This window comes from Gopherus flavomarginatus, chromosome 5, assembly GCF_025201925.1.
Source record: "Gopherus flavomarginatus isolate rGopFla2 chromosome 5, rGopFla2.mat.asm, whole genome shotgun sequence".
Classification (NCBI taxonomy): domain Eukaryota; kingdom Metazoa; phylum Chordata; order Testudines; family Testudinidae; genus Gopherus; species Gopherus flavomarginatus.
In genome coordinates this window covers 86343817-86365421 of record NC_066621.1, presented here as the reverse complement: position 1 = coordinate 86365421, position 21605 = coordinate 86343817, and the positions used below count along the sequence as shown (strand labels likewise).

Here is a 21605-nt window from a genome sequence, read left to right as displayed (position 1 = left end):
TTTGTAAATCTAGCCTGATTTTTTTTCTGGCCAAAACTATTTGGCCAATTTGTGTCAAACCTGCAAATAGTCTCAGGTCCACCAAAACTGCACTTTCTGGCTTATTTACTATTTGTCCAAAAAATGTCACCCAGGTCTGCGGATGTGAGAGAGGTTAGTGGAAAGGTGAGCTGGCTTTGGGTTCCTCCTTAGAAAGGGCTTGAGATAGAAAGTTACAGCCGAATGGCAATAGCTGATATGATCCCACTGGACCATGCTGGCACTTCAAAGCCCTCACTTCAGGCTGGGGGGCCATTAACTCTACGCTCCCTTCTCCCAACCTTAGCAAGGGGGATCTCTGCTAGGCCCCAATGTATTGCTGCTGCTGCCCGTATTCTGTCCCATTCAGGGTGTGTGCACTAACCAGCCTGGTCTCTGTGATAGGTCGGTGTAGCACCACACAGCAGGAAGCAGTGGCCATTGTCTGGGGCAGCTGAGCTCTGAGTCTGGTTAATGTGGACCAGCTGCCTAGGGATGGGTCCCACACTCCTGCTGCTGTCATTGTGTCTGAGCTCAGCTAGCCCTTGGCAGAGTGGAAACCCAAGGGGCATCATGCATTGTGAAGCTGTTTGTTTTTCTGCAGCTCTTCCATTCTTTCTTTGCTGAGCACAGTTGGTTTGTGGCAGTGAGTGTGTTCTTGCCTTGGCTTTTTCTGGACACACAGACATCGCTAAACTAGCTACCATGCATTTGAGATTAAAGCTCACAGGTTCAAATCTCAGCCTCCCAGCCTGGTATGAGAGCCCAGAACAAAGGCTGCTCAAGATAATCTGCTGCTCTAGGCAAAACTTCAGTGTGCTCTTAACCCCCAACAGAGGTTTTTAGGTGGGGGGTGTACTTTTGGTGGGGGAGGTGGGGAGCCTTATGATGGTTCAGTGGTTGTAGTAGAAATGAGGAAACCAAGCTTCAGGTTGCAGTGCCACTATCTCAAGTTTTGCCCAGCTGCCCTAGGCAGAATCTGTCACCTAAGGCAGCTGTCTAGTTTTCCTATAGCTAGAGCAGTCCCTGGCCCAGAAGGATGCTGGACTGCTAGAGAGACCATTCAGCACAAAGGAAGTGTTAACTCCAATGGCCCCTGTGTAACACCTGAGGTCAGCCCTGCCCAGACAGCTCTGGTGAGCATGAGGTCCTTCTATGAGCAGGCTTTCTTGTCTCCAGCTACTGAGCAGGGGAGAGGCAGGTGGAAGCAGAAAATGGAGATAAAGGGTGAGGAGGCTTCATTGTTTCCTGCTCCTACCATTTCCTTGACCTCTGTGGGGCCTCCATTTGCTGCCCAAGGAACCATAATGCCAAAGTGCCCCAGTTAGCTCCCAGAGCCAGATTTGCTGCCAGCCCTGCTAGCTCTATGTGCTGGGGTTTAGAAGCCACTGCTGTCAGGGGCATTGCTAATGCGCACAGAGTTGGCTGTCAGACAAATAGCATCTTTAGTGGCTGGGCTGAGCTGAGCTCTGCTCCCTGCAAGGCTGCATGAGAGGGAGCCCTAATGAGGAGTTTCCTGCTTAAATTACATGGGCATTAGTCTGCTGCTGCGCAGGTGAAATCTCCGCACACGACAGTGCCTGGTGCTGTGACTTGAATCTCTGCAACAGGCACTGTGCTGCCAGTAGGATGTCCTGTTGGGCCAGGCCCGGAGTCACCTGCCATCATTGCCTCCTGAGGCAGTGAAGTGTGGAGTGGTCACCTCACCGTACCAGCGTCACCTTGTGATGCAGCCCCGGCGCTGTGCAAGCACCTTGGGGCAGGCAGCCCTTTGGCTGTGTTGTCAGCGCTTTGTATATAATGATGATAATCCGTCTCTATGCCAATGGCAGGATGAGGGGAGGGGCAGTATTGGAGCCACCAAGACTTACCCTGAAATCTCTCTTCCCAGCACCTCTGGAGATGCTGATGAATCAGAGCTTAGAGGATGGGGTCATGAAAGGGACCAGAGCAATAGCCCTGCCTTGAGTTTAGTGTTGTTTAACATTTACATAGCCTTAAGGCCTCAACCAGGCCAGCCCCATTGTGCTAGGTGCTGTGCAGGCATATACTGAGTGATAGCCTCTGCCCCAGAGAGCCTAGACAGGAGCTAAAGGCCTCCCCCCTTTGCTCTGCTAGGAGTGCTGAACCTACCTGGGGAAGTGCTTAGTGGTCGGGGGAGCTAAGCACCATTCAGGATTGGGCCCTTCCTCTCTGTGGGGTGAACCCTTCCCTCCTGGGGCTCCCCTATACTGGTTGCTGTGTAAACCTACCTCAGGGGCTCAGTGCTTTGCTCTCCTGTTCTGGTTTTTCAGGGTTGGGCTGTCTCCAGCCTCTCCCTCCCCAGAGCTGTCTGTGGGGTTGATGCATTCAGACACAATGCTTTCTCTGATACAGCTGTGAGGAAGAGGAAGGTTTGCAAATGTTTACTGTTTACTCCACGCTCATTAAGGCATTGAGCCCAGCTGCTAAGGGACCATCTGGCCTATCCAAAAGGACAGACTCTGAAACCCAGCCACTCGTTACACCACCCTCAGCCATCCTTGTGCAGTGTGTGAGACTGGGCTGGGGCTGCTGCTTCCCAGGAATCTGGGACAGTTTCATATGGCCTGACAGATTCCTAGGCTTGGTGCTTCATGCTCTGTTGCCCTGATCTCAGATTCTAATGATTCCTGTGCTGTTCTGCCCATCCAAGGGGCTGGATGGAGGTTGCCATGGGCTGCGTGCTGTCTGAATGTTTTGCACATTCCCTCCCTGCCAGTTGGTAACAAACCATCCTTGGGGCACACACTCACCTCTTTCGTGCTATTTTTCCAGAATGCTGATTTGTTTGGGACTGCAGTTTCCAGCCAGACCCTGTAGGCTTCTGTGTTGTAAGGGGCAGGGAGCAGAGCCCCCTGGAATGGTGCTGTATTCCTACTGCTGGGGAGGGAAGAGGAAACATGCCTCCCCCATGCTATGGCTGCTGCAGGGGATCTGGACTGTGGCTCACTGACGGGTATCACTGCAGAAAGTTACTGAGCAGCATTTCAGCAGAGGAGACAGAAGCACTTTGCAGTAACAAGAGTGAAACTAGACGATCTTTTAATCCATTTATCAAAGTGCCTGCAGCTCCCATTTCAAAGGCAGGGAAACCAACACCTGCCAGATGCAAACTGGAGGGAGTTCAGAGAAAAGCAACACAAATAACGAACAACTGGAGGGATTGATTTCTGAGGGGAGATTAAAAGAGCTAGATATGCATAGCTTGGTAAGCCATAACAAAGGGGAGAGGCAAGAAATGCCTGTGTGTATGGAAGGATGTAAACACCCAGCAGGGAGAGGGCTTGCTGAGGGTGGTGCACAGGGGCATTAGAGCTGAGAGGAGCAGGTATGGGAAAGGGCAGATGTAGGTACACTGGCAGGACCAGGGGGGCTGGAAGAATTTGTATAGTGGGGGTGCTGAGAGCCAGCAAACAAACTGTAAACCTGTATATGAAGGAAATATCTTCAAGCCAGAGTGTACTGCCCACCCCCAGCACCCTTAGCTCCAGCACCTCTGAGCAGGAGACCAGTCCTGACAGTGAGATGTAGGGCAAGGGAGGGGCTTTGAGATGTGCTTGGGCAAAGCATGGGGCGAATGGCCAAGTGAGAGACAATCCTGTGGCTGGGAAAGGCCACAGTGGAAGTGACAATGTCTCCCCTAGCTCTGAGTGTCAGGGTGCTAAGGAATGCTCACTGTCCATATGATCTGGGGAGCCATGAACACTCAGCCACTCCTTCCTTCTGGCTGGAGGAGTCATGGGCTGGGCTGTACGACTTCCCCTAGAGCCGCAGTGAGCTCTCAGATTTGACATGGGTCTCATAATAATTTGTCCCTCCTTAGAAAACCACTTCCTTTGATGGACACATTCACTGTGAATAAATACTGAGCAACAGCAGCACTCCTGCAGCTCTGGGGTTCTGTGCACAGAGGGAAGGGAAGCTACTCTGACTCCATCACACTCAGGTGGCTCCCTAAACACACATGGCAAAACAGGGGGCTTGTAACAGAAGCCCTGCCCTTCATAGTCAGGACTCTGGAGCATGTTCAGCCCAGGAGCTGCATGCCCCTCAGCTGTCAGACAGGTACCATGGTAGTAATGTTAGCACCAAGGTGATCAGTTTGACACTGCTAGGTAATCCGACTCACCTGGCTGTGATTTATTGGGGCTGCTAAAACTGAAGGCCTTGATCTCATACACATCAATACTGGAGAGTAACTTTAGGCATGTGGGGGTTCCCATACAGTTAATGGGATGTGTGTAAAATTACTCTTGGGCATAAATATTTGCAGGATTGTCATCTAAATGCAAGGTCTCAAACTAGTTTTGGGTTCCCTTTCCCTTGGCCAAAGCATCCCCTTAATTGATCACTGGGGTTAATATTGCTGCTACTTCAAGTGCCCTGTTTTGAGTGAGGCAATTACATGTGTTTGATTTTGCATTAGTCATATTGGCTGCTTCTCTCCTCTTACTGATTGAAGAGCAGCGCCTGAATTCCTTTGCCATTTCAAACAGGGCCTTCAGCTCTCACTCACATGGTCTGACTCTTTCTCTAGCTGGCCCTGGTGGTTCTCATTCATTCCCCTCCAGTCCTGTCACTTCTGTTCTCTGCTCATTGTTTCCAGGTTCCTGGGCTAGATCTCAGCACTGTGCCTAGTCTCTGAAAGGCTGGAAGTTAAGTCCCATGAGAGGCTCTTTTAATTTAGTAAAACCAGAAGGTTTTTATTTTTCTGCTCTGTTTGCCTCCCTCTCCCTCTCCGCTCTGGCCAAGCCAGCCTGCTGGGGAGCAGACACTAAGGTGGGGATACCCAGCTGGTGGTTGCTGCTAGCTGTGTGAGTGCAGCTGGGGTTCTGACAGGGACTTTGGTGGCGCTGATGCCTGTCAGTGGCTGAACAGTCCCTAGTGTGTGGGGGTAGCCCCCAGAGTGTGCCGGCACCATCTCAGTGGGTGTGACAAGGCCCCTAGGTCAGAGCTCCTGGTTCTCATTCTCTTCTCTCTTTCCACTGCTGTTTGTCTTCCTCCTCCTCCTCCTCCTCTCTTCCATTAGTTTTTCTCCTCCCCCTCATTCTCTCCATTCCCCTGAATTCCCTTTTTTCCCCCACATTCTCTCCCATTGTATTTAAGCCCCTCGGTCTGACCTGGTGCAGTGGAGTCATGTTCCCAGCCACCAACAGGGCTCCTGGATGGGGGTGAGTTGTCTCAGATGCAACCCAGCCACGACTGAGGTGAGCTGTTGGATGGGGGAAGTGATGAGGAGATTTGGCCAAGGTCGTACTGTCTCCCTGCCTAAGTGTTGGAGTGGATCCCCAGCTACCTCTGGATGCCCAAGCAGCAGCAATGGCCAAGCATACACCTTTGTCATCTGTTCTTATTTTGTGGATGTGAGGCCTCTGCTACAGTTCTGCAGGCCTCAAGTTTGGATCTGCTCAATGTGTACATCAGCTGGTGCAGAACAGGGCTGGGGTGAACCCCCAAGGGCTTACATTACCTGGGCTCTGGCAGTTGCACTGGTAGACAAATTATTCCCAGGTGCAATTGAAAGTTTTGATTCCAGCCTAGAAAGCCCTGCCTGGTTACCTCAGAGCTGCACCTGATGTGACACCCAAGGCATGGGAGCTGACAGTCCCTGAGTTTAACCATGAGGGGAATGTGGGCATGGAACCTGCACATGCCCCTTGGTCTGGCAGAACCTGAGCCTGGTGACCTGCTACAGGGTCTGTCTCTTCTCCTGGGCTAGGAAGGGGGATGGGGGACTCAGGCCGTTGACGTTTCTGACTCCAGACAGGCTGCAGGGGAGAGAAGAGCTCATCCTGTGCTGTTGGTTTATCCATAAGGTTTGTTGTTGTGTTTCAAGTCCATGAGCCCAGAGCAGGATGGGAGAATCTAACAAACTCCATAGGCATCAATAAAATCAATAGTGCAGGAGTTGGGTGGAGTCAGACTCAAGCTCCTCCTGGACTGTTAGGAGCTGACGGCCATGCGAGGGGGCACTGTGGAATTGAGGGTTGCTGGTGACTCCAGCTCTGCTTGGGGCGGGAAAGCGATGCAGATGCTGTTCCCTCCCACCCCTCATGAATCCTGGGAGAGGGAGCTCGGCATTCACCTGGATGCAGGGGGGAGCCCACTTGGGCAGGGAAGGAGTGGGGCTTTGCATTCCATGCTTCTGTTGACTGAGGGGGGATTGAGTATCAGAGAGCAGGGAGGGCTCGCAATTTAGCCTTGATGGATGTGAATTGCCTGTCTGGTGATGCAAGCCCCGTCTGTGGGAAGAGGAATGCTGCCAGAAGCCCTTGCTGGACTCCTTGCCTGCATCCCTCTCGTGGTACAGCTGAGGAGCAGACCCACTGACAATGAGTACCTCTGACATTGTTGCAAACTGATCCGAGAGGCACTGTTCCCCTCCCACTGACATGGGTGGCAGCCATCAGGCACAGCTGTGGGCTAGTGCTTGTTAGGGCAAAGGGTTCTCCATGCAAAGTCACCACTGAAAGACTAGGGAACAAAACAGCTTGTGCTTTGCATTCTGTCAAGCAAGTGTTTATAAACAGAACAAGCAGGGCAGGTCTACGAAACAGATTCCATGTCTCGGCCTGGTGTGGATCCCACTGTGTGGGGTGAAGAGCAGAGCTACCCAGCTGCAGCTGTTGCAATTAGGAGTGGAGCAGGGGAAGTATGTGTGTGCAGGACCGGCACTAGGGGTTTGAGTGCCCTAGGTGCACGGCAATTTCGCCGCCCCGCGCGCTGGTCCGCGGCTCCGGTGGAGCTGCCGCAGTCATGCCTGCGGGAGGTCCACCGAACCTGCGTGAGCAGCCGACCGTCCGCAGGCACAACTGCGGCAGCTCCACCGGAGCCGTGGACCAGCGGACCCTCTGCAGGCACCACTGCGGCAGCTCCACTGGAGCCGCCTGCCGCTCCCTCCGGCAAAACGGCGCCCACCAATTATTCTGGCACCCTAGGCGATTGCCTAGGCTGCCTAAATGGTAGCACCAGCCCTGTGTGTGTATGCATGTGTGGGGGGTGATAGAGGCTTGTAGCTTGAAAGAATCAGCCCTATGGATCTCCGCTCTCAGGATGACATGAGAAAACAACAAGTGTTAGAGATGGCTGGCTGGGTGAGGCAGGCCTCTCCACCCTCCCTTCACTACACTTTGTGCTCTGAGTCTTATTTAAATAAATGATACCATTACCGGGGATTAAGGGGAGGTGGGGGATTGATGCCAACACAAAAGCTTCCAATTATCAGCTTCACTGGATCCTCAGGATTTGGCTTCACTCATTTTAAAAACAAGCTTCCTAGTGCAATCCTGTGAGGTATCTCAGCCCTGGGGGAGCCCTTAGGGCTGGTGCTCCTGCACTGTTCCCCATAGACCCTCCTGCTAGAAGAGGCTGGGATTGGAGTAGCTGGGAGCCCGAGCCAATGCTCCTGCACCATTCCACAAAGACTCCTTCAGGGAGACACCAGCATTCGAGTAACTGTGAACTCCCCACCGTTGCCCCACTAGCCCAGCCTCTACAGTGCACCTTGCTGAAAGAATCCAGGACTGGAGTATCTGGGAGTGCCTTTCAGCCACTGGTTCTGTCCTTCCCTGCAGCGCCTCCTGCTGAGAGAGAGAAGAACTGCAATAGCTGGGAGCTCTCCCCACATCCACTCCTGCTTTCTCACTCCCTCCAGAGCCACCTGCTGAAGGGGCCAGAACAAGAGCTGATATTAAATCTCTCCTAACCAAAATTCCAACAAACAGATGAGAGGAAGAGGGGTTCTTGGAACTTTGGGAGCCCTGGAGGGGAATATTGCCTCCCTGTGCCTATTAAAATAGCTGAACTGCCCTAATCTGACCCTGCCCCATAGAATTGCTGAGATCTCTTGGGTGACTTTGGCTGATTTTTAGTATTTAACCATCCTGCCAGGATTAGTCTTGTTTTCAGCTTGGTTCCTGTATTGGCATTTATCAGTAATGTAGCACACAGTCACTGAGCAAAGCAAATGGAATGCCTCTCCTCTGGCTCCATGATGGTGCTCTTCTCAGCACAGACTGCTGTTTGCTTTATCTATGTAATGTGCTTATAGGCCTCCATTACAGCACCTCAAAACCTGTTTCCTCACCATGCTCCCTTGGCGGGAAGTGCTGTTATCCCCATTTGACACAGGGGAAACCCAGGACCAACATTAATAAGTGAGTAGCCCATGGTCAGCCAGGATGTCTGTGGAGATGCAGGTCTCCCACTGCCTAGGCTAGTGCCCTGAGCACTGGGACATCCTGCCTTTGCCTCATAAGCTTTCTAATGGCTGGATGAGGAAGACGTGCTGCTGAAACACAGCCCAGTGTACTAAAATTATGCCATGTGGGCTCCTGGCAAACACAGAGTCGAGGTATTAACTGCTTTAGTACAGCTGAGAACTTGCCACCACAAGGTATGGGGCTGGTGCATGATCCAGGGGAGAGAGGAAAAGAATGACTGTCTCTGCCCCAGTCCACTCTGAAATAAGGTGCTATTGCCACTGCTAATGGCTTTCTTGTCCTACTCTTCATTGCTCAGCTGTAGCTCTCAGGCACTGTACAGTAAATACTTTTGACATGACGTCTTTTAAGCCCCCTTTATGTTTCTTACCCAGCAGAGGAAGAGATTGTTTAGAAGAGCACAAAGGGGTTGTGTGTCATATAGTGATGCTGTGGAGAATACCAACTGACAAAGAACACCTTTTCCTGAGCGCACCTTCCTCAATGACTTCCTAGTGCTCGCTAACATTCCCCAATACGGGCTTGCTTTCTTGCAGTGCCTTGCTGAAAATGCATCGCAGTATCCATCAGTAAGCTCCCAGAGCCCAAGGAGCAGGGCAGGGATGGCCATTGGCTCTATGGGGCAGACAAGGGAGGTGGCTTTATGGTCTCAGCCTCAGGTTTGAAACCCACAGACCCAAATCTCCCCTTTCCCTGGTGCTTCTTTTGTACCGTATGTTGGCTGTTGCTCTGCACTGCAGAGGTGGCCGCATTTCATCAAAGTGCCTTAGTATCCTTTATAGTGAAAAGACCTGTAGAATAACCCACATACACATGCTTCCCTCTTTCATGCACATTGATCTATTCCTCCAGAGAGAAAAGTTCTGCAGCTCTGACACCCTCACCAGCTCAGAACTGGAGCTGGGTCTGAGAGGGGGACCGTGCTGCTGCTTTTCCCCAGCTCTCAGGCCTGCCCCTCGCTTTCCCCACTAGGATCCCAAGGATACAGTACGGGGATTATCATAATGCTCCCCGACAAGGCAGGATCAGGAATTATGCTGATAAAGCTAACGAGACAGCCGATAAAAAACCCAGCCGGTAATTGAATAGAGGGTTATTAGCCTGGCTGGCAGAGAACAGAGCCCGCTCATTCTGCTGCTGGAGTCTCCACACTCCCTGGCTCCTCCTTGAGAAATGGGCTCTTGCTTCTTGCAGTAGCTCCTTAGTAATGTTTATTCTCAGCTCTGTCTTTGCACAGCAGTGGTCCTTGCATGCAGCTTGCTGGGTTGGGGGAATGGGGAGGGCCAGTTGCAGCACAGGATGCTCTGAGCATAGCAGTAGAAGGTCAGGACTAAGCATTGAGCAAGTAAGCTAATAGCAAATGGCACCTGTGGCACTTTAGGGGTCCAGGTTACACTGGCTGCAGAGCTGGTCTGAGTCTCTTGCAGCATATGTGGGTTCTCAGGAAACTGCCCTCCACCCATGAAGCCTAGACCGATGCACAGGCTGGGGTCTGACCAGCTGAGCATGGCTCCTGGCTCCTCCTCACTGCTGCTGCTGTCACCCCTTTGTGTGCTGTCCCCTAGCTCCTGTACTCCAGCACCCCACCTCAGCGGGCCTGCCAAGGTGTGTGTAGAGGCAAGAGCCAGGCCAGAGCATGCCAGGGATAGGAGTCCGGGGGGATGGGAGAGGTGGGCGGTCCTATGGAGAGAGCCAATGGTGCTTGGAAGAGAGAGAGAAGGGAAACTGGAACTCTTGGGAAGGGGGAGAGGAAAAGGTTGGAAGAGAAGTCAGGAAGAGGAGAGAGATGAATAGGAATGAAAGTGAGAGACAGATGGGCAGAAAGAAAGAGGGGAAGGGAGGAGAAAAGTACCAGAACTAGAGAGAGGGTGGGAAGGAAAAGGAGAGATGGAAATGGAAACGAAGAAGAAATAAACAAATCCAGGAAGCTTTTTGGTTTGGTGAAGTCTTTGTGCCAATCCCGAACTCTTGTCTGAAACTGAGCAAATGAAAATTTGGGCTAGGTAGCTACTAAAACCTCCCAAACAATCAGCTCTGTGAAACTGTGGAGCCTTGGCCTGAGGGGAGACCCACCACTGGAGTCTTGTAAAAGTCGACTGGTCACAGCTCTGATGAATAGACAGGAACAAACCTGCCCTGACTGGGAGGAGGATAGGTTGACTGGGGCCAGCTGGGTCTTTTCTGCCTTTTCTTTCTGATTCTCTGGTTCTCACACACCCACATGACAGATGGAGGATCTTTGGCCTGGTCGTACCACCCTTCATCTAGCTGGCTACAGCAGCCTGGGCTAGCCAACCAATGCTATGGTAGTGACTGAAATACAATAGCCATGAGCACAGTGTCAGTATAATGAACCCAAGTACCAGGTAAGCGTCGTAAGGCTGCATGGGGGAGCAGAGAGCAGGGGAGAAGATTCCTCATTATAACACCTGCATGCTCAGGATCTCTACTTTCTTCAATCTCCCTTTAGTTCAAATAGATGCCACTTTGGAGGAGAAGCAGCAGCTCATAGGAAGACGATGTATATTTGCTGTGTTAATCCTGTTGCAAATGAGCCTGACGAGCTGGGTTGAAAAGGGAAAGCGCCTTCACCAACGAACTGCTTTGCCTGGATCTAGCATTTCCAGCATGACCATCTGCCAAGGAGAGGAGAGAAGCTCCTTCTCTTAGTGCACTTTGTTAGCAAACTGGAGAGACGCAAAGCTGGAGTGATTAGAAGTTTAGAAGCATGTTGTCCTCCTGGGGGCAGGGCAGACTAGAGCAGTGTCTGGGGTTCACTGGCTCAGGGGGGTTTCCACTGCAGCCTCCCCTACTTCTGCAACAGATCCAGGACAAGTGCATGCATTTGAGCCAGTCTCTCTCCAGAAGACCAGTGCTACAGGCTGCAGGGGCCTTCACAGGGAGCCAGAGACACAGAGTTCAGCTCTTTTCTTCTCTTGTACATGCCACCACATTGTGGGCCTGAAGCCAGCCCTGTTATCCTCTTCCTCTATCCCAGTCACCCTGGCCTCAGTTACAGACATTGCATGTATTTGTGTCAAAAAAAACCCAACACAATTCTAATGGGGCTTGTGGGAGGGGCAGAGGAGTACCTTCAGGGCCCACCAGATGTGGTCTTCATCCCTTTCCTGAAATCTGGATTCCAACACCCAGCCTCTGAGACCAGCAGTAGGAGCAGACACTTTAATCTAACCTAGTCCACTTTGAATGGAACTGGGAGAAAGTGATTGACAAGGTAGCAAGTGTCAACTTGTAGAAAAATAATGTAGGGGCTCTGATTTGTACTCAGGTAAACTAATATTGGCCAGTGAGGCTCCTCTCATCGCAGAACCGGTGCTAGTGTTTTGAGCGCCCTAGGCGGATGGCAATTTCGCTGCCCCGCGGGCTGCTCCGGTGGAGCTGCCGCAGTGGTGTCTGCGGGAGGTCCACCGGAGCCGCTCAAGGAGCCGACCGTCCACAGGCACGACTGCGGCAGCTCCACAGGAGCTGCCTGCCACCCGCTCCGGACACCCTGGACTGCCGGCTGCCGAGGCGGCGCCCTAACCCAAGGTCAGGGCACCTCCGCAGCAGCCGGCAGCCAGGGGTTTTCCTGGGCCAGGGGACCCCCTGGGCTGCCGCAGCAGTGCCCTGACCCAGGGGGCCCCTGGGCTGCTGGCTGCCGTGGCGGCGCCCTGTCCCGGGGGACACCCTGGACTGCCGGCTGCCACTGGCAGCTCATACTCCTTCTCTGTCCCAGCAGCAGCGGCTGCTCAACCATTTAAAAAAAATTGGGGGGCGCTTTTTGGCGTCCTCAAATCTCAGCGCCCTAGGCAACCGCCTAGTCCGCCTAAATGGTTGTACCGGCCCTATCTCATCGTTATAGAGAGACGCAGAGCACAGAGAGGACAGGTTGCAGTGTGCGGTGCCCCATCAGGGTCTCTATGCCTGGCTGCATTGCATGCTGGGACCTGTAGTATCTTTGAGCTGTACCTTTATACTGCAAATGAGGGTGGCTCCGTTTTTTAGAGGCAGCCTTCAGGTTTATAGTAAATTGGCAGAGCTAGCCAAAACCTCTTGAGCTGTTCACTGAACCCAGGCCCAAATCCTAGTAGCTCCTTACATTTCTAGCAATAATTGTCCTGGAGAAGCTTATGTGAACTGCCACCAGCCATTGGCGAGTAGACTCAATGTCTGACTGTGGAGGGCCTGCTCACTAACATCACACTATCCAATAGCTAGAGCAGCGGGAGTCTCTCCTGCAGGCTAGCAGAGCCTAGCCTTGGAATCAGAAAATGATGGTTTGCTACTTTTTGTTGCTCTAAGCTATGGAGCTGACTTCAGGGTGAGCCATTCGCTTTGCAAGGGGACAGATGGGGCAGGGGGGAGAATCACATGGCTGGTTTAGAGTTATCAGTTCATACAAACACTCCTACAAATGGGCTGCAAATGCTAGAGCATGCATTTCCTTAAGGGAAGGAATTACAAGCCGTATTCTGGCTGTATTAAATTCTGTATCGACATAGCAATTGCCTACTGATTTTTAACTGCTGTGGTTTTTGCACACTTGCACAAAAGGTCAGGTTAATGCTTCATGGGCTTTAAGCAGCAGCGTTCCCCTGGTTTGATTCCCTTTGAACAGGTCTGTGGATGGCATTAATATTAATAAGGTATCTAACTTAGGTAAATATGTGCGTGGGTGGCTGCAATCCTGTCCAAACGCCAGGGTTGAGCAGAGTTGCCTGGGGTGACACATGCGCCATTCATTGTCCCCAAGCAGCAATGGCGATCAGCTCAAGCAGAGAGCCTTTCCTCTTCTTGTTAATAGAAACATTTAACAGTGCGTGCATTAAGGCAAATATTTATTAGGCTTCATTCTTATTACAAGCCAGGCTTCACCAAACTTCCTAGTGAATTAAATATGAACAAGAGAGGTGGAAAAGAGACATGACTGCTAGTTCATTTATTAATTCTTCCTAATTACAGGTGATGCTTCTAAATTCTCTGTCCAGGGTGCTGCAAGCAAATGTAACAGCTAATGGCATGACTTGGAAATTCACCTCCTGTGCAGAGGGCTAGTGCAATGCCTATGCACAACTAAGGTCCCATTTATGCCTTCAAAACAGAGCTTGAGTGAGACTCAGGTAGTGCATGTGGTTTGGGCTAGCCCCCTGCCTGGGGTTCATTTCCCCCACAGGACACAGCAGTTTGCACCATGGTTCTCTGGGTCAATGGGGCCTAGTTGCTGGTTTATGCATAGTGCTGGTACTGAAGGCTTGAGTGACAGATACTCTAGATTCCCCTTCACTACCTGAATGATAAGCCTCTGAGCTGGGCCCTGTTACACTGCCATTGCCTGCCTCATGTAATTGCTTGCTCTCTAAACCGCATCCTGCCCCCAAAGGAGTTTGGGCCTCTTGACATTAAGATTTGGGCTTGAAGCAGCACAAACGGGACAGTGTGTGTGCTACTGACTGTGAGCTAGCAAGTCTTGGCTGGTGCAGCTGAGCTCTCAGTCTGAGGGACAATTGCCTGTGAAGTTTGGGACCTCCGCTCTGGGTCATTCTAAGCTTATTTTTGTCTCCGCACACGCAGATCCCCACTGGTGGCTTTTACTATCAAACAACATTTTGGGAAGATGCTCAGCTGGTGCACATCGCTGCACTCTATTGATTTCAGTACACTGACTTCAATGGAACTAGGCTAATTTAGACCAACTGAGGATCTGGCCCTTTAGTTTATTCCTGTCATTGAGATGCATGTTACTTCTGGCCAGACAATAACTATGGCACAGCTGTATAGGATCTGTGTGCCCTTTCCCTAGCACAAGGGGGATTTTCCTCTACTTCCTCTTTCCTTCCACAGTTTCCCAAGACAAGGGACATGATTTGGCTGACAATCACTAAAGAAAGGAGGTCACATTCCAAGCATATTCCCAAGGTTTGGTTTGTAGTTAGAAACTTGTGTAACCACTTGTTCTTCATTGTCATCAGACATGGAACATTATGGAAATGTGCAGTTTTTTCCCCAAGGTGAATTCTGTTCTTCATTCACTTCCCTACAGTGCCCTGGTTCCCAAGCACTGCACAGCTGATTACTTGATTAGATTTCTGAGTAACTCTCCCGTAAGGACCTGCTTTTGCCTCTATTGACATTACTGTGTACATTGTAATTATGCTCACACTGCCTCAAATCAGCAGAGTCCAGGCTCTTTGGCTGATGCTGAAAGAGGGAGCTGTGCCAAGACTGTTGTTGCCTGATTGGGGTTGCGAATGAGAATTTGTTGTCACTGTAGCCTAAGCAATATTTTTTTCTCCCCAGCTCGGCTCACATAGGCTCTAGAACAGTGATTCTCTGGTTTCTGTTACTGTTGCTGTATGTTCCACCTCCCTGTTTTAGTGATAAGCCTCCATGCAGGGCTCCACTGGGGTCCTGTGACCATTCACCTGTGTATGCTCATAACCCTCAATGAGTCTTATGATGGTTGGACTGGGGTTTGGAACTTAAGGGCAGGCACTGGCTGGTGCAGTCAAGGTCTTAATCTACTGGACTGGTAGAGTTGACTGGGAAAGCTGGGAATCACTGTTAGAACTGGTGTTTCCTCCAGTGTGGGTGGGCATTAATGTCCCTAACAGAGGCTGTAATTGACCCAATATTTCATAGATTACTAGGGAGTTCTGATCCTCCTCCGCTGCAGCATGGGAAGCGACACATTAATGGCATACCAATAAAGCAGCCCCAGCCTACATTTTGAAGTGTTGGGGTTTGTTGAACAATAAGTATAAAAGGAGTGATTCAGAGACACTTAACCCCTCCATTAACCAGAAAAAAAATAAGAATTGCAAAAATGGAGAATGCAGCAAAACAATTATATTGAAATATTCCAAGTCGTGCTTATATGGTAAATGTGACAAAATTGAGTGCAACCTTAAAATAGCAGCAGCTGTCTTTTAAAATCCCCAAAGCAGATGAGTACTGACTTGAAGAGAGTGCAATGCACCAGGATGTGGGGTGGAATATTGTATTTAATTCTAACAGGAGGAATAAATTCTCTTGCTAGCTCACTTATTCCTCATGAATTCATGGCCACCAGTCTACTTTGGCAAGGAGGAGATGCTTGCATGATCCTGGGGCTCAGTGTGAAATGCCACTTCTTTGGCCCTTTTGTGAGGCACTGCTCAGGGAATGAACCGGCTGATTTGATCATACTAGTTGCTAACAGATCAGGGAAGAGCTATGGCTGCACCATTCTGAATTGGATTCAGACTGTCTCTCTAAAAGCTTCTAAATCAGATCAAGAAAGACTCGGCTATTTTTCTCTTTCTGGCTGTATCCAGAAATGGTAACTCCTCTAAACAATATTGGAGAAGGGCACTTTAAATGTAGCATAGCCTAACGGTTCATCTACGGTTTTGCTTAGAGAGCTGTTGTTTATAACATTCCCCAGTCGGTGCTCTAAACATGTTCCTTTGTCTGACTGACGAATAGCTGCTAGTTGTCTAATATTGACAAACGCTAGCATTACAAGCCAGGCCTAATTTCCAAACGTGGGCGCCTAGCACTAAGCACCTAAGTCTCTGTGCAAGCACCTAAATCAGCTCAGAGCTTGGAATGGGATAATTAAGCCTCTGTCTTTAGACAGCCAAATTTGTCAACCGGGCCCCTTGAGTGCACAGCTCTGGGGATCCCTGTACAATCTTTTACAGCAGGGGGGGCCTTCTGCCCACTATTCATGTAGCCCTACGATAAACATCAGACAAGCCTTGGTCGCTTGTTATGGCTGCTCAAGGGCTTGTGTGAATTGTATTTGTGGATGCATTTCCACGGATCTCGCAGCACTCCCCTTCACAGCCAATGGGCCTCTCTGGCGGCAGCCTCGGCAGAGAAACCAAGGACTGAATGGGCCACGGAGGCTGAGCTCTCTCCCTTCCCCAGGCCGTGGTCCCTCAGGCCAGGCTGGGGCGGGCCCTTGGGGGGCCGGTGTACACTCCTGGTGTTGGGTTGCACCTGCTCCGTGGCTACACACAGGAGTCCGTTCCCCGGAGCGCTCTGGCTGGCAGTTTTCCCTGGCGCTATATTACAAACGAATGAAATCCCCGGTCCACTGTCTTGTCTTTCCGAGCAGCCCGGGAGGCTGCGGGGCAGCTGAGCTGAATCGTTGGGTCTCTGCACGCTGCGATCAAACCACCGGCGTGTGGCTGTGCTCGGAGCACCACCCTCGGGTGCCGGGACAGCGCTGCAGGGGCCAGGCCGAGCGTTTTAACCCTTCCTTCTCCTCTAGCCGTGCAGCCACCCTGCTCCCACCGCCCTCCCTCCCTGGGCTGGGTTCGCGGGGGGGTCGGATTCTCCTCTGACGGGCACGGGCACCACTCCCTGCTTTACACCCACATAAGTGGGTCCCCACTCAGGCCAGGGCTCGTTTCCTAAGCGCTAATGAGGGGGCGCTGTCACCTGCTGGACTGGGAAGCCGGGGCTGTCAGGTGCCCATGTGGGGTCGGGGGAGGCCGGGGCTTTGCGCTCACACCTGGCCGCGCCTCCTGGCTCCGGAAGGCAGCAGCCCGCGTCCTGCTCCGGAGTGTAAACAGCTGCTTAGCCGCGCTCCCGGCCTAATCCCCGTGTCAATGTTCCCGCAGCTCCGCTCCCGCTCGGGCTTTATCCGGAGGGAGGCGGGTGTTGGCTCTGGTTACAGCTGTGGCGGGTCGCAGCCCCTTCCCCCATTGCTCAGGCCACGCTGGGTGCGGGGAAGGGACCGCAGCTGGGCGATCCGCCCCCAGGCTGCAGGGCAGGGCGCAGCTCCAGGGGCTGGGCTACCCCAGTTTCCGTCCCTTTGCCTGGCAGCGGCTCCAGCCCACCGGTGGCTCGAGGCCGCTCTCCCTTCGGGGAGCGCCGGGACAGGCTGGAGTCTCTGGCTCCCCCCTCTCCCCCTACTTTTGCGGCTGCTGGCGGGACAAGCATTTCGCGCCGGGCTGACTCCGGGGGGGATTACGAGCCATTCGCAATGGAAATACCTGTCTCGTCAGCCCGGCCGGGTCTGAATAATAAAGCTCGGCAGCTTGCTCCCAGTCGGGTGGGGCGGGGGGAGGCTGAGAAGGGCTCCGTGTGGGCCTGGACCTCCCGCTTCCCCCATCCCCTCCTTCCCTGGGCTGCACTCCTGCCCCCCATGCCTCCTCCCAGCCACCTCCTGCGCCTGACACCTCGGGGCGGAACCAGGCTCTTCTCAGATTGGCGCTGCCGCGCTGCCCCCCTAGCCCAGCGCACTCATGGTGTGGGGGGGAGGCGAGCCAAAGAGATTTCACTGCGGAGAAAGGAGCTTGAGCGCTTGGTGAGGAGAAAGAGCCTGGGGGTATAGGTGGTGGTGGGGGCTATGGGGCTGCATGCAAAGGCGGTGAGAAAGATGCTTCCCAAACAGGAGCGGGAAAGCAAGGCTATCTCAGGCAGGTGACACCGCGAATTACACTCTCATTTATGGCTTTGGTCGTTTAAATCAGGAGAGCGATGGATGATGTTTCTTCAGGTTGAAAGGGCTGGTAGTAGGAGGCAGCCATGCCACCTGCGTGAAGTTACCATGCCAAGGGAAGCAGGCTGAGGACCGTTTTCACCAGAATCTCTTTGTAATTCACCATCAGCTGAGGGCTGGTATCTGGTTATGTGACCCTTGTTTATGTGTGTATCAGGGTAGTAACTAGAGACCCCAGACATGATCGAGGTCCACCGTCCACTGTGCTATGTGGGTCTCCATAGTGAGAGATAGTCCCTGGCAATCAGACAGACCGGGCATGAGAAAGGAAGGTGTCTCTTCATTTCACACATGAGGAACTAAGGCGCAGACAGGCTTAAGGTCACAAGGAAAGTGCACTCGATCTGGGAACTCAACCCAGGCTGACTGGCTTCCTAAAAGCTACCTGCTAATACAATCATTGGGATTTATGCAGGAATTACTGGGTGGAATTCAATGTCCTGTGTTATGCTGGAGGTCCAACTAAATGATCATAATGGTCTCTATTAATCTCTTGCTTAATCCCAGTTCAAATGCCTTAACCACAAGACCATTCATCTTCTGGAGAGATGATTATGGATGGCAAGTGGCAATGAAGAAACAGCATAAAAAATGGTCATCTGCCTTTTAGCCCACTTAACCTCAGGATCTTCAGGAGCCTATACACCACTGGGTAAAGTGTTCAAAGGGCAAAGTGGATTTGTAGATTTCCAGGAGTATAAAATGATTTGGGAACAGAGGAGATTGAGAGCAAGAGGATCTCGGTGGATTCTTGCCAACAGATAATGGAGAAGAAGAAATTACTGGTCAGACAGAGTTATAGTGAAGCTTATGGGAAAGACTGTAAAAAGGAAGCCATCTGAAAATAGCTGATAGAAATGTGATGACTGAAGAAAGAGAACAGAGACACACAGTTACATGAAACACAGCCAGCTCCATGGCTACTTTTTACTCTTTCTTCCTTACAACATTAAATGTTCTTCCTTTAACTGCAGCTGGATGAACTGTCAGGCACGGTTGTGTAACTCATCCAGGATAGCCAGTGGCTGGGCATGTTACAAGCCTTTGTTTTCAAGGCAGAGTACCCTCTTTTCAGAGAGGTATTAAGTCTGCAGTGAAACCAGTTGTTGATGAACTGTTAGATATATTCTAACACACACAAGTACAGGGAGAAAATTGTCAAGTTCAGAACAAGGCCCCAGAGGCTGAGTACAAGCAGAGTCTGGGAGTTGTAAAGATAATTATTGGTATTTGTTATATTGTTTATATAGCACTGAACTACAAAGTAATAAGGTGCCAAGAACCCTGTCTCAAGAAGATTAGACTTTAATGCCCTATGCAACTGACTACAAAAATGGACTAAATAAAACTTCTTACATGCTCCCATTCCAATTTACAACACAAAAAACGGTCCCACCCAGTAGATCTACAAACTCAGAAGATGAGTGTGGTCTTGATAATTGTAAGAAGAGTCTATTCTGTCCTGGAAAATAGTAATAAATTACTACAGAAAAGATGCAGGTAAGTCACTGTTCCACATTTAACACTGGTGGGTCTACAAAGTCCATCATTTAATGGGCCTGTGTAGCCATTACATTTCCATGGAGTTTTCTTGGATTTAGGATTCAGTTCTACTTAAGTTAGTGGAAGATTCCATCACCAAGATGTGGCAAAATATGAATGTTTCAGGAATGTCTTAGCATCTCAGGGACATCTGCAAGTGGTGAGGCTGAATGGGCAACAATCCAGATTGCTAGGAGCTTGGGAGAGAGAGATGTAGCTAATCACGTCTTCTTGTTGGCCAATTCATCCATCCAAATCACTTATGAGAGAAAGAAATGTCATTTTCTATTCTGAGTGAAGAAGAATGTGACCGATGTGACTTAGTAACAGGTGGTGAAACAGCAACAAGTACATTAACATTCCAAAGTAAGTGAAGCAACAGCCATTTCTCCTAAGATTACACATGGGAAGACTTCTACTTTTGCAAACCTGAGCTCTTTTGACTAATGAGGTTGAATAAAACTAGAGTTAAAAGTTTAAAAGTACAGACTTTTCCTTCTAATCTGATTAAACTTTTTGATCTTGGTGATTGATCAGCCCTGGAAGAAGATTCCTTGCTGTTCATTACAGTCTGATGTCTATCCATGGGGAGCCCAGGCTTTAAACAGGAGCCCGGTCAAATAAGACAACTACTGTGTAATCTAGTTGTCTTTGAAGCAGAACATGTTGAGCTAGTTCCTCAGCCTGCTGCCTTCCTCCTAAACTTCTTAAAGTTTTCTCTGGAGTTTGTGTTGATGTGGAGGAGGAAATTGATTGACTGAAGACTTTGGTGACCTGTAAAAGGCTGGTGGAGTGTCAGGATAATGTAACTGTTAGTCAGTGGATTTTGTCTTTTGCCATGCAAACCTATATTAACCCCAGTCCAAAAGGACAGTAGCCCAGCCTATACTACAACCAGATCTGGCCTATGCAGAAATTTAGTTATTCCAGGTAAAAAGGGTATACTGTCTGCTACTTGGTTGGCTTCCCCAGTGACCTGCCTTGACTGGATCTCTTGTCCCCACCTCATCCCACAAACAATCCATCTTCAGAGACAGAATGTCTTCTCTTAGGTAGCTCATGATAGATCTTTCTTCCCAGAGGTGTTTAGCTCTTGTAATTTGCTCATGTTAATCTAACCGTGTATGCATTGCTGAGCCTGAGGCCTGGTCCACACTACAAAGTTAAGTATCAGAGGGGTAGCCGTGTTAGTCTGGATCTGTAAAAGCAGCAAAGAATCCTGTGGCACCTTATAGACTAACAGACGTTTTGGAGCATGACCTTTCGTGGGTGAATACCCACTTCTTCAGATTCACCCACTAAAGCTCATGCTCCAAAACGTCTGTTAGTCTATAAGGTGCCACAGGATTCTTTGCTGCTACTACAAAGTTAGGTTAACATAATCTGATTTGAGTCAAACTAACTGTGCATATGTCTACACTTAAATTTGTCTCCCCCTGCCCAATGTAAGCGCCCTGTTATGCCAACATAGTAACACCACATCTCCAAGCAGCATTGAGCCATGCTCAGTGTAATGAAGTTGACACAGCACATGTATAGACACTGCATTACCTCTGTCAACCCTAACAGTCCTCCAGCAGCTGTCCCACAATGCCTGACACTGAGCACTCTGGTCAGGGCTGGCTCCAGGCACCTGCGCAGCAAGCAGCTGCTTGGGGCTGCCAACGGAAAGGGGCAGCACGTCCAGCTCTTTGGTAGCAATTCAGCGGTGGATCCCTTAGTCCCTCTTGGACGGAAGGCCCCACTGCCAAATTGCTGCCAAAGGATGAAGTGGCGGCAGTAGAGCTCCCACCGAAGTGCTGCCAATTGCAGCTTTTTTTTTTCACTGCTTGGGGTGTCAAAAATGCTGGAGCTGGCCCTGGCTCTGGTCACAGTTGTGAACTCCAGTGCTCAGGGGTTATGTAGACTGCAGGGCTCACTACCGCCCCCCTTTAAAACTCTGTGAATTTTTGAAGTGCCTTTTCCTGATAATCCAACTTGGCGAGCACACCTAGCAGCTTCCATTGTTGTGTGCAACTGCCCAAGTGCCCATGCTGGCTACACGTTCCAGCTGCACTCTGGCTTGGAGTAGAGAGAAGATATTGGATCTCCTGGGCCTCTGTGGAGAAGAGGCTGTAAAGGCACAGCTATGGACCAGCTGTAGAAACGTTGACATCTAAGAACAGATTGCATGGAGGATGCAGGTATCAGCAGCAGTGCCATGTGGAAGGGAAGACATATCAGAAGACGAGGGAGGTCAACACTCAATCTAGTGCTGACCCAGAGACCTGCTGCTTTTAAAAAGAGCTGCATGCCATACTTGGCAGAGA

At 50.8% G+C, this 21605-nt stretch overlaps 1 protein-coding gene across 1 annotated transcript in view; it reads left to right on the top strand.

The window, feature by feature from the left end:
- The first annotated feature begins 14100 nt into the window (after positions 1 to 14100).
- The window catches only part of CHRM4 (cholinergic receptor muscarinic 4), a 62324-nt gene continuing 54819 nt past the window's right edge, over positions 14101 to 21605 (top strand). The window contains exon 1 of the mRNA XM_050955393.1: positions 14101 to 14177. The gene's annotated coding sequence lies outside the window, so the exon portion shown is untranslated. The remainder of the gene's footprint in view (positions 14178 to 21605) is intronic.